A 12,981-nucleotide genomic window follows, 5' to 3' on the forward strand; every position below is an offset into this window, starting at 1 on the left:
TTTATAAAATCAAGATTTGGTATAAGACTTTTCATAAATACAAGTACATTGCTTTAATGAGAACAAAGTTCATTGCTATAATGAGAAACAAAGTTGATTGCTAAAATTGATAAACGAGTTTATTGCCATAATAGATAACAAGTTTATTGCTATAATGTGTAACGAGTTTGTATGTGTATGAGAAAACAATGAGTCTCAACCAAACCTATGACTGAAGCCCTATCAAGATCTATGCTTATCGTTCCATAGATGAATATGGTATCATGCACTCCAGCAATAGGGCGAGTGAAGAGTTGTCAATTCCTAATAGCGCTATCCATAATGACCATTGGCTCAAAGAGTTAATGGTTAGAGATAAGGGAAGGGCCTTAGTACGATAAGTTCTCATGTTCCGTGATGCATAGACATACATAGAGAGACATAGCAATAAAATAGCAATCATGTTTGATACAAATAAATTTAAATACAACATTCAAATAATAGTTTTTCGGGACATGCTTTTCCACCCCAAAACATAAAAACTGAAAATAGGGGAGTGCGTGAATACTCACAACGTTTCGAGTAGGTACAAGTGGTACTTCGGAATGCACCAACGTCTTACTACCGGGATCCTACGACATCAAACACACACTAGTGAGTTTCCATGTCGAAATCTAATGCTAATATACTAAATTCTACATATAGTGAAATGCCAATTTATGTTTTAGTATTTGATTTTATATTAATTGGTTACACTTTTTCTGAAATAATTGAAATTCTACAAATCGTGCGATTAATTACAACATTGGAATATAAATTTTCCAAATTTTTAAGTCCTTATTACAACATAAATTCACGGAAATAGCATTCAAAGGATAAAAATTCTCAAACTTTTTATTTAACTGTTATTACACAATACTAAGCTGGGAAAATTATAAAAATGGATTTCCAAGCTGTTTAATTATATTTTATGATTTTTGAGCATTTATTCCAATAAAAATTGAAATAAATAGAAAACAGTTTCCGAAATTACCCAAACTTTTTATTTAACTGTTATTATACATAAATAGGCTGAGAAAAATATAAAAGATATTTTTCAGTGGGTATTTCTATTTTTCCTTGTTTTATTCCTTTAAATAATCTTTAATTGAAGAAATAATATTAAACAGTTAAAATAAATTACCAAAAATTTTTGTAACATCATTTACAGTATAAATAACCTGAGAAAAATATCAAAAGTGGTCTTCATATTATATAATCCGGTTTTGGGTATTTATGTGTATTTAAGTGTAATTAACTTTAGAAATTAAGAGAAAAATAGTTTACAGTGGAGAAAAATCCTTAAAATTTTTATGTAACCTCCTACTGTAAAATATGATGTTCTGGTAAATTTTCATGAATTTTGGATAATCAGAACTATTTTTCCTATTTTTAGACCATTATAATTACCAAAAATTGGGAAAAATAGCAAGGCATGATGAAAAATGTTGAAATTATTTTTCTGAGTCATCCATCATAGGTAAGGTATGCGAAAATTGTTAGATAAAATTTTCACACTTTCCAAAGTGGTTTTGTGATTTATTATATCCTATCAAAAAGAAAATTGGAAATCAAACCAAACAGCAACAAAAATTAATGAAATTTAGTGAGGGGTCATTATACATCATAAGGGTCATCCATGAATTTGTTCCGGATTTATTGACCTCTGGAAGTATTTTATGTGATTTATGCCCTTGGTTTCTAGCAATAATTTTAATAAATCAAAGAAATAAATAAAGCTTTTGGTATTTTACAAATTATCACATGCATGTGAGGGCTTTCAAAAGGAAAAATGTTCGAAATTTATTCAGAAGGGAAATAGGGGTATTGAACCCAAACAAGTTAAGAAATGTTGCATGCAATGGTGCATGAGATATAAATGTGGCTGAAGTTTATGAATTTATGTAGCCCATTCAGTGGGGTTTTAAGCCACGAAATTTCAACCATCATTCACTGCATATGTTAAGTTTCTGAAATATTTTTCCCCAGATTTATGGTTGGGTTTAAGGCCATTGATAATGCTAGGCAAAAATGGTAATCATAGAAAAGGAGCTGTTTGCGCAACCATTTTGTAAAAATTGCAAAAAATCGGATATTTAATATTTTACAGTGAGACCAGTTGGGATTGAAAGTTAACTCATGAAATCATCCAATACAAAAAGAATATCATGATTTGGTTAAGAAATGACCGAGTTATGGTCGTTCAAAGTTGAACAAAGTAATCTGGCAGATTGCATGTTTGCTTTGAGTGCATCCTTAGGACATTTTGACAAGAACATCATGCATGCCTTTGATAAGGTCCGATTTCTAGCACATGCATGGAGTGAATGAGCATCCAAGATGTACTAGAAATGGTTTAAATGCTTTTGACCATGCAAGAACACAAAAGAAATGGAGAAGAAGATGTAATACTTGTTTTTGAAGTCACATGAACATATGTGCATCATTTTCACTCCTTGCATGGGTTTGATCCCGGATTTTCACCATTTCAAACACATGCATTGTGTTATGGTGAGAATCTACAAACCACAAGGGGAAAATAAAGATTTCTAGCCATGGAAAGGCATAGAATCCGAAAAGAAGAGAAAACTAAGAAGAAAAGGAAGTAGAATCATGAAACTATGGAAGAAGATGTTGTTGTTTACCTTGGTTTTGATCTTGAGGGAAGTAAGAACACTTCAAGGTCTTCTAAATCTCGAAATTTGGCAGAGGAATGGGGAGAATTTCGCGAGTTAGAGAGAGAGAGAGGAAGAGAGTTTGTGTGTGTTAGGAGGGTGGAGTGTGAGAGAGTGAAGAGAGAAGAGGTAGAGTGAGGGAGAAGTTCTAATGATTGAGTTTTGGGAAGAGGGAGCATGGGGAGAGGGGAGATGGCCGGTTTTTGAGTGGGTTAGGAGCCCTCTCTCTCCAAAAATTCAAATTAATAATTTCCCTCTTCATTTTTTTATAAAAATCTAATTTTTATAAAAGTGATTCTTTAAGCAATTTGATTTATTTAAAAGTCTTGTTTTTAACTAATTAATTATGATTAATGCATGATAAATTATATTTCTATTTCATTGGTATAATCCATAATTTGATTAATAAAAATTTGATATTAGGAAGTTTATAGCCAAATTTTATAAAGTTTTTAAGCTTTATGATTTATAAATTTGGATTTTTAGCTCTCTTAGGGTTTTTGGAATATTGTTTGATATTCATCATCATAATGAAGTATAATTAGAATATTTCAATTTATTTTTAGGGTTTTATACCCTTTTTCAATTATAACAAAGCTTGAAAGTTTCATTCAAATTATAGCATTGGCATTTCCTATTGTAGTTAAGCAACTTACTAGAATCGTAAGTGTCAAGTATATTAGTCCTAGGTCTTAGATGGATCCTAGTTTATGTAAGATTTTGACCTAATTTATACTACTAGGCCATGGCATGTTGTGCATGAATGGTTATTATAAAGATGCATGAGTCCGAGAATGACCTGAATTGACAGTTGTCACAGTATCCCCCACTCAAAAAGAATTTCGTCCCGAAATTCATTCTATGTCATCGCTTGTCATCGTATGGGAAAAGTTGTGGATACTTTTCGTTCAAGAAGTCTCACGCTCCCAGGTGTACTCCGATCCGCGTTTTGAGTTCCATCGAACTTTCACAATCGGGATCTTACTCCGCTTAAGTTGTTTTACCTCCCTGCCAAGGATTTCTATCGGTTCCTCAACGAAGTTTAGCTTATCATTGATCTTAATTTCCTCCAGGGGTACTATCAATGTTTCGTTGGCTAGACATTTCTTAAGATTGGAGACGTGGAATGTGTCGTGAATGGCGCTTAACTCTTGGGGCAACTGGAGTTTATAAGCTACCGGACCAATCCTTTCAATGACTTCAAAGGGTCCAACATATCTCGGGCTTAGTTTTCCTTTCTTACCAAAACGCACAAGCCCTTTCCAAGGCGACACTTTTAAAAGTACCTTGTCTCCTACTTGGAATTCTAATGGTTTACGACGATTATCCGCATAACTTTTCTGACGATCCCTAGCAGCTTTAAGCCTATCCTTGATGATAGCAATTTTGTCAGATGTTTCCTGGATAAGTTCGAGTCTAGTCAACTGTCTGTCTCCGATTTCTGTCTAGCATAAGGGCGAACGACACTTGCGTCCATACCATGCTTCATATGGAGCACATTGGATACTCGTGTGGTAACTGTTATTGTAGTAAAACTCAATTAGAGGCAAATGAGTATCCCAATTTCCTTTGAACTCAATGACACACGCTCGTAGCATGTCTTCCAATGTTTGTATTGTTCTCTCTGTTTGCCCATCTGTCTGAGGGAGGTAAGTTGTGCTCAAATCTATCTTGGTTCCTAGTGCCTTCTGTAACATCCACCAAAATCGAGATGTAAAACGACTATCTCTATCAGAAATGATAGATAGGGGGTAGACCGGGCAATTCCTCCGGAAACACTTCGGGATAGTTTTGAACCACTGGAATCTACTTGAGTTGCTTAGCTTCAGGTTCTCTTTCTAGCACGTGGGCCATGAATGCAATACAATTCTTTTTCAGGTACTTGTGAACCTTCACGCTTGATACTATGTTTAAACTTCTTCCTGGCTTCTCACCGTGTATGATAAGGGTTTCTCCATTAGGGAGAGGCACTCTAATGACTTTCTCGTAACAACCAATTTCTGCTTTATTTTTGGATAACCAATCCATCCCTACTATCACATCAAAACTACCTAGCTCTATAGGAATTAGGTCAATGCTAAAGAGTTTATCAGCTAAATTCAGAGTATAACCAGAAATTATATCATCAGCCCTAATTTCATACCCATCAGCAAGTTCAATAGCATGAGTATTCCTCATCTTTCTTGATTTCAAGTCGAGTACCGGTCTAAATGTTAAAGAAACGAAACTCCTATCTGCTCCCGCATCGAATATTACTGATGCAAAATGAGTGTTCAGGAGAAACGTACCTGTTATCACTTCAGGGTTCTGACGAGCTTCTTCTGCACCAATCACAAAGGCTACTCCTCTTGGCCGCCCACCTTGATTTCCTTGGAAATTTTGCCTAGCTTGGCCTTGTCCATTGTTACCAGGCCCCTTGTTCAGTTTGGGACAAGCACTACGCAGATGATCAGTACTCCCGCACTCGTAACATGCCCTTTTTCCATCCTTATTCAGCTTACAATACTTCGGGTAATGGCCTGTCTGTTTACAGTTTTGGCACACTGGGCAAGCTCCCTTGTGATGGAAGTTACACTTATTGCACTTCGGAAGCGGCCCTGAGTACTGCTTTCGTTCCTGCACTTCCATGACTTTCTGTTCCTGAGTTTTCACTGGTTCTTGCTCCTGGGCTCTTACCATAAAGTTTCTTGAGACTTTCTGCTTCCTCCCTGACTTGCCCCCATACTTCTTCTCTCCCTGATCTGCTGGCTTCCTCTTGCTACTAGAGCTTTCCTTTGTTGATGCTCCCATCCTTATCACATCATTGGTTAGTCGATTTGCTAGGCTTACTGCACTTTGAATAGTAGTTGGGTTTGCTGAGGTAACCATTCCCCGAATCTCTGGTGCCAGACCCCTGATGTAACGATCTATCCGTTTCTCCTCAGGAGTAACCATGTGAGGTACCAGTTTTGCTAGTTCATGAAATCGGACTGAGTACTTCTCTATTTGTGTTCCAACCATAGAATGGTTCCAGAACTCAGATTCAAGCTTCTGAATTTCATCCTTGGGACAATACTCCTCTATCAGCAGCTTCTTTAGGTCTTCTCAAGTTAGCTTATATGCCGCTGTACGGCCTCGGGTTTGCACTAGAGTATTCCACCAGGTTAATGCCCTATCTTGGAATAGGCAAGATGCATACTCAACTTTGTTGCGCTCGAGGCATTTGCTAATGTGAAGGACCGACTCCATGCTGTCAATCCATTTCAGCAACCCGACCACACCTTCCTTTCCATGGAACTCCTTAGGTTTACAGGCCATAAAGGACTTGTAGTTGCATTCTCTTTCATTGTTTCCCCGGTTTCCTCCACTACTTCCTTGGTTAGCATTAAGTCCCGCAATTACTTGAGTGATAATCTTTGGAATTGCTGCCATGAGTTGTTGTGCTACCACTTGAGCAACATCGGGTGTTTCGTTCTGTGGGCGCCCGCGATTAGGCCTTCCTGACATGGTTCTAAGACACAAGAGAAGAAATACGTATAAATACATAAAATAATGTATAATATTTAGTTCACTACTATTTTGAAAACCGCAAGTGTTGTCAAATTAATGGTTTGCATTAATACTAGGCATATAGATTTTAGAAAGGAAAGAAAAGAAAAATCTTTTTATTCAACTATTGACTAAATAAGTTCTAGGGTTTGACCTCATAGTAAAAGTTTTCAAACATAAAATAAACTTCTTCATTACCATTTGAAATAGTCTTAAAACCAAAACAATACATCAATCCCAAAATAAAGTTTTAATGTCTTTCCCTAAAAGATACCCAACATGGGTTTTCATTTCATGACACAATAAAATACTAAAATCAAAACCAAGTACGAATCGCTATCCCAACAAGAAACATCCACACCACAATCAGTAACAGCCCTCCAAACACATAACATGCGGTCATCGCACGACCTGCCACTCGTCTAGCAGCACTAGCAGTGTCAGCAGTCTCCATCGAATGCTGAAACAGGATTTCCATCCTTGTTAACACTTCATCCAAAACTTCCCGATGCTCAGCTATCACAGCAAGACTGTGATGTAGGCCCGCTGCCATCGAATGCATCCTCCGGGACTCCTCCGGGGTCATACCTGACTGCCTGACAGGTATACCTATAACTCGCTGAGGTGGGGGTGCTCTCGGTCCTGCCATGCTGGGTCCTACCTGACTGGTTCCTGCCGTGCCAAGTCCTGCTGTACTGATTGCTATCCTTCCCGGGATAGGGACACTCTTCCTTGCTGTCCTCCGAATACGAAGCCCATAAAGTGGTGGCTGTGGCAACACTGATGTAGGTGATGCCTCGCGTCGTTGACTCGGGGCGTCGTCATTGCTGATCTCCACCGAGTTTCCTGTATCTTCTGTGTCTTCCGAGGGGTCTTCCTCCACCGAGGCGGGGGGATCACGTCGAGGAATAACAGTGACGTAGCCGGACTCATCAGCTGAGGCGGTAGCGTGAGAAGATGACGATGTCGACATAGTGGACTGAGACATAGATTCAATGAGATATGAAATAAATGACAATGCATGGCTATAATATGCAATGCTTACACACACCAAAATTAACCTTTTTGAATTTTTGAAATAAAGTTTTCTCAAGAATTTTGTTGAACATATTCCCATTATAATTAGCTCAAGCTTTGTATAAATCTTTCCTTAATTAAACATAGGTGATCAGGCTATGTTTAATTGAGATCCAACGATACAATTCCCGACCTAATTATATTAGTAATATGTTTGATGTAAAAAGAATTTTTATAAGTTTTGGTTATAGGTTGTGTTTTCTTAAAGGAAAACTGATGTTCTCTATAACTTTTAGCTCTGATACCATTTCTGTCACACCCCGCTAAAGCGGAAACGCAAGGTATGACAGCGACAAAGGTTTCATTGCCAAAGATAAAGATACATCACCATAGCAATATTTAAAAGTTTACAACCCATAGCTTAAACAAAACAAAGTACAAGTTTTCCAAAATGACATTGTTCAAAATATAACTTCATAAAATAACTTCCACACGATGCAGCATGCTCTATGATGATGAATCTCTATATCCACTTACTAATTATTTCCTGAAAAAGCATGTAAAACGAGCGTCAACTATGAAAATAGTTGGTGAGTTCACAGGTTTATAAAATCAAGATTTGGTATAAGACTTTTCATAAATACAAGTGCATTGCTTTAATGAGAACAAAGTTCATTGCCATAATGAGAAACAAAGTTGATTGCTAAAATTGATAAACGAGTTTATTGCCATAATAGATAACAAGTTTATTGCTATAATGTGTAACGAGTTTGTATGTGTATGAGCAAACAATGAGTCTCAACCAAACCTATGACTGAAGCCCTATCAAGATCTATGCTTATCGTTCCATAGATGAATATGGTATCATGCACTCCAGCAATAGGGCGAGTGAGGAGTTGTCAATTCCTAATAGCGCTATCCATAATGACCACTGGCTCAAAGAGTTAATGGTTAGAGATAAGGGAAGGGCCTTAGTACGATAAGTTCTCATGTTCCGTGATGTATAGACATACATAGAGAGACATAGCAATAAAATAGCAATCATGTTTGATACAAATCAATTTAAATACAATTAAAATAATAGTTTTTCAGGACATGCTTTTCCACCCCAAAACATAAAAACTGAGAATAGGGGAGTGCGTGAATACTCACAACGTTTCGAGTAGGTACAAGTGGTACTTCGGAATGCACCAACGTCTTACTATCGGGATCCTACGACATCAAACACACACTAGTGAGTTTCCATGTCGAAATCTAATGCTAATATACTAAATTCTACATATAGTGAAATGCCAATTTATGTTTTAGTATTTGATTTTATATTAATTGGTTACACTTTTTCTGAAATAATTGAAATTCTACAAATCGTGCGATTAATTACAACATTGGAATATAAATTTTCCAAATTTTTAAGTCCTTATTACAACATAAATTCACGGAAATAGCATTCAAAGGATAAAAATTCTCAAACTTTTTATTTAACTGTTATTACACAATACTAAGTTGGGAAAATTATAAAAATGGATTTCCAAGCTGTTTAATTATATTTTATGATTTTTGAGCATTTATTCCAATAAAAATTGAAATAAATAGAAAACAGTTTCCGAAATTACCCAAACTTTTTATTTAACTGTTATTATACATAAATAGGCTGGGAAAAATATAAAATATATTTTTCAGTGGGTATTTCTATTTTTCCTTGTTTTATTCCTTTAAATAATCTTTAATTGAAGAAATAATATTAAACAGTTAAAATAAATTACCAAAATTTTTTTTAACATCATTTACAGTATAAATAACCTGAGAAAAATATCAAAAGTGGTCTTCATATTATATAATCCGGTTTTGGGTATTTATGTGTATTTAAGTGTACTTAACTTTAGAAATTAAGAGAAAATAGTTTACAGTGGAGAAAAATCCTTAAAATTGTTATGTAACCTCCTACTGTGAAACATGATGTTCTGGTAAATTTTCATGAATTTTGGATAATCAGAACTATTTTTCTTAATTTTAAACCATTATAATTACCAAAAATTGGGAAAAATAGCAAGGCATGATGAAAAACGTTGAAATTATTTTTCTGAGTCATCCATCACAGGTAAGGTATGCGAAAATTGTTAGATAAAATTTTCACACTCTCCAAAGTGGTTTTGTGATTTATTATATCCTATCAAAAAGAAAATTGGAAATCATACCAAACAGCAACAAAAATTAATGAAATTTAGTGAGCGGTCATTATACATCATAAGGGTCATTCATGAATTTGTTCCGGATTTATTGACCTCTGGAAGTATTTTATGTGATTTATGCCCTTGGTTTCTAGCTATAATTTTAATAAATCAAAGAAATAAATAAAGCTTTTGGTATTTTACATATTATCACATGCATGTGAGGGCTTTCAAAAGGAAAAATGTTCGAAATTTATTCAGAAGGGAAATAGGGGTATTGAACCCAAACAAGTTAAGAAATGTTGCATGCAATGGTGCATGAGATATAAATGTGGCTGAAGTTTATGAATTTATGTAGCCCATTCAGTGGGGTTTTAAGCCACGAAATTTCAACCATCATTCACTGCATATGTTAAGTTTCTAAAATATTTTTCCCCAGATTTATGGTTGGGTTTAAGGCCATTGATAATGCTAGGCAAAAATGGTGATCATAGAAAAAGAGCTGTTTGCGCAACCATTTTGTACAAATTTCCAAAAATCGGATGTTTAATATTTTACAGTGAGACCAGTTGGGTTTGAATGTTAACTCATGAAATTATCCAATACAAAAAGAATATCATGATTTGGTTAAGAAATGACCGAGTTATGGTCGTTCAAAGTTGAACAAAGTAATCTGGCAGATTGCATGTTTGCTTTGAGTGCATCCTTAGGACATTTTGACAAGAACATCATGCATGCCTTTGATAAAGTCCGATTTCTAGCACATGCATGGAGTGAATGAGCATCCAAGATGTACTAGAAATGGTTTAAATGCTTTTGACCATGCAAGAACACAAAAGAAATGGAGAAGAAGATGTAATACTTGTTTTTGAAGTCACATGAACATATGTGCATCATTTTCACTCCTTGCATGGGTTTGATCCCGGATTTTCACCATTTCAAACACATGCATTGTGTTATGGTGAGAATCTACAAACCACAAGGGGAAAATAAAGATTTCTAGCCATGGAAAGGCATAGAATCCGAAAAGAAGAGAAAACTAAGAAGAAAAGGAAGTAGAATCATGAAACTATGGAAGAAGATGTTGTTGTTTACCTTGGTTTTGATCTTGAGGGAAGTAAGAACACTTCAAGGTCTTCTAAATCTCGAAATTTGGCAGAGAAATGGGGAGAATTTCGCGAGTTAGAGAGAGAGAGGAAGAGAGTTTGTGTGTGTTAGGAGGGTGGAGTGTGAGAGAGTGAAGAGAGAAGAGGTAGAGTGAGGGAGAAGTTCTAATGATTGAGTTTTGGGAAGAGGGAGCATGGGGAGAGGGGAGATGGCCGGTTTTTGAGTGGGTTAGGAGCCCTCTCTCTCCAAAAATTCAAATTAATAATTTCCCTCTTCATTTTTTTATAAAAATCTAATTTTTATAAAAGTGATTCTTTAAGCAATTTGATTTATTTAAAAGTCTTGTTTTTAACTAATTAATTATGATTAATGCATGATAAATTATATTTCTATTTCATTGGTATAATCCATAATTTGATTAATAAAAATTTGATATTAGGAAGTTTATAGCCAAATTTTATAAAGTTTTTAAGCTTTATGATTTATAAATTTGGATTTTTAGCTCTCTTAGGGTTTTTGGAATATTGTTTGATATTCATCATCATAATGAAGTATAATTAGAATATTTTAATTTATTTTTAGGGTTTTATACCCTTTTTCAATTATAACAAAGCTTGAAAGTTTCATTCAAATTATAGCATTGGCATTTCCTATTGTAGTTAAGCAACTTACTAGAATCGTAAGTGTCAAGTATATTAGTCCTAGGTCTTAGATGGATCCTAGTTTATGTAAGATTTTGACCTAATTTATACTACTAGGCCATGGCATGTTGTGCATGAATGGTTATTATAAAGATGCATGAGTCCGAGAATGACCTGAATTGACAGTTGTCACAAGCTTTTAGTTCTCTTCGATACTGTGACTTGTTTCAACAAGTTTGTTATTATAATTACTTTTAGTGTTTTCCCCAACTTTTAATCTTATATAATTATAAATTAATTTTTAAAGTAAATCTTATTTTCTTTTGAAAACGTACTGCTGCTCGCTGGCGACTCCAGGGTTGATTCTCCTGCGGTGATCATCAGAATTCGTCCATCCGCTCTTGAGTTCTTTGTTATCGGACAGTCCCTCTGGTAGTGTCCAGTCTCACCACAGCCATAACAGGCTTGGTTTTCTTCAACTTCGGGGACTTGGGAGATCGGTTGAGTCGGTGCCTTGCAGAAATGGATTGTGTGTCCCTTTCTGTGGTAGTTCAGACACAGCATTTCCCGGCATACTCCTGTTTGGTGATAGTTGCACTTCCCACACTTCGGGAGGGTTCCAGCATATCGATTGGCAGGTGTTGTAGTAGCAAGTGTTGTGGCGGCGTACATAGTCGCCGTTTGTTGCTCCTGCAGGGTTTCCTATGTTGTTCGCTTCTTCTTCCTCTTGTTCCCCGACTTCCGTTTATAGTCCTCTCCCTTTGGTGGCTCGGGAACGGGGAGTTCTACACCATGGCAGACTCCATGGTCAATGAGCCCCTGAGCCAGGCGTTTGGCACTATCAAATGTGGCTGGATTAGAAGACACCACATCTCCTTGGATCGGGACAGTTAGACCCCAGATGTATCTTTCTATTTTGTTGCTCTCAGGGGTAACCATCCCGGGGCATAGTGCTGCTAGGTCACTAAACCTGTCAGTGTAGGCCACTATGTCTGAGCCGTCCGTCGTGAGCTCCCATAGTTCTTGTTCCAGCTTTTGAACTTCGCCCCTCGGGCAATATTCTTCCAGCATTAACTCTTTTAGGTTTTCCCAACCTATTGAGTTAGCCACTGATAGGGTAAGTGACTTAACATGACTATTCCACTATGTTAGGGCTCTGTCTGAGAAGGTGCAGGCAGCAAACTTCACTTTGCTCCCTTCTGGTCACGAACAGATTGCGAAGAACGAATATGTTTTCTCAAACCATCGCATCAGAGCGATAACTCCACCATTTCTATTAAAGGAATTGGGTTTGCAGTTCAAGAAGTCCTTATACGAACACTCCCTTGGGTGTCCGTGAGAATCTCCGGGGTTGGCTAAGTGGGTACCTCTACCCGATCCGAAGGTACCACTTTCTCCGAAGTGAGCTAGAGCAGTTGCCACTGCAGAGGATATCGCTGCTTGGAGAGCAGCAGGATCGAATTGTGGCGGAGGTAGTGGCGGTTGAGTTGGAGTTATCGGAGTAGTGCATCTGTTTGATCTGCGAGGAGGCATATTTGCTAAAAGAATACAAAGATGAGATGGAATAAGTCTATAGCAGTGGATATAAGCCGAAAGCTGAAAGACAAGGTTATCCTAGTTCTGAGTGTATCTGTTCCTGGCTTTCACAGGGTTTTGGAAACAATTCATAAAGAGTCTATACCAAATAAACTTCATGAATTAGAAATGGCTATCCTCGAATGAATATCTGTGACCTGAATAACTGTTGTCAGTTGCACGAAAGAAAATAATCCTAACACATAATGTGAGTAGTGTTCCCACTAACTCACTAAGTTAACCAAGATTATT

Source organism: Lactuca virosa, chromosome 4 (genome assembly GCF_052849685.1).
Source record: "Lactuca virosa cultivar CGN04683 chromosome 4, Lactuca_virosa_CGN04683_v6, whole genome shotgun sequence".
NCBI classification, from domain to species: Eukaryota; Viridiplantae; Streptophyta; class Magnoliopsida; order Asterales; family Asteraceae; genus Lactuca; species Lactuca virosa.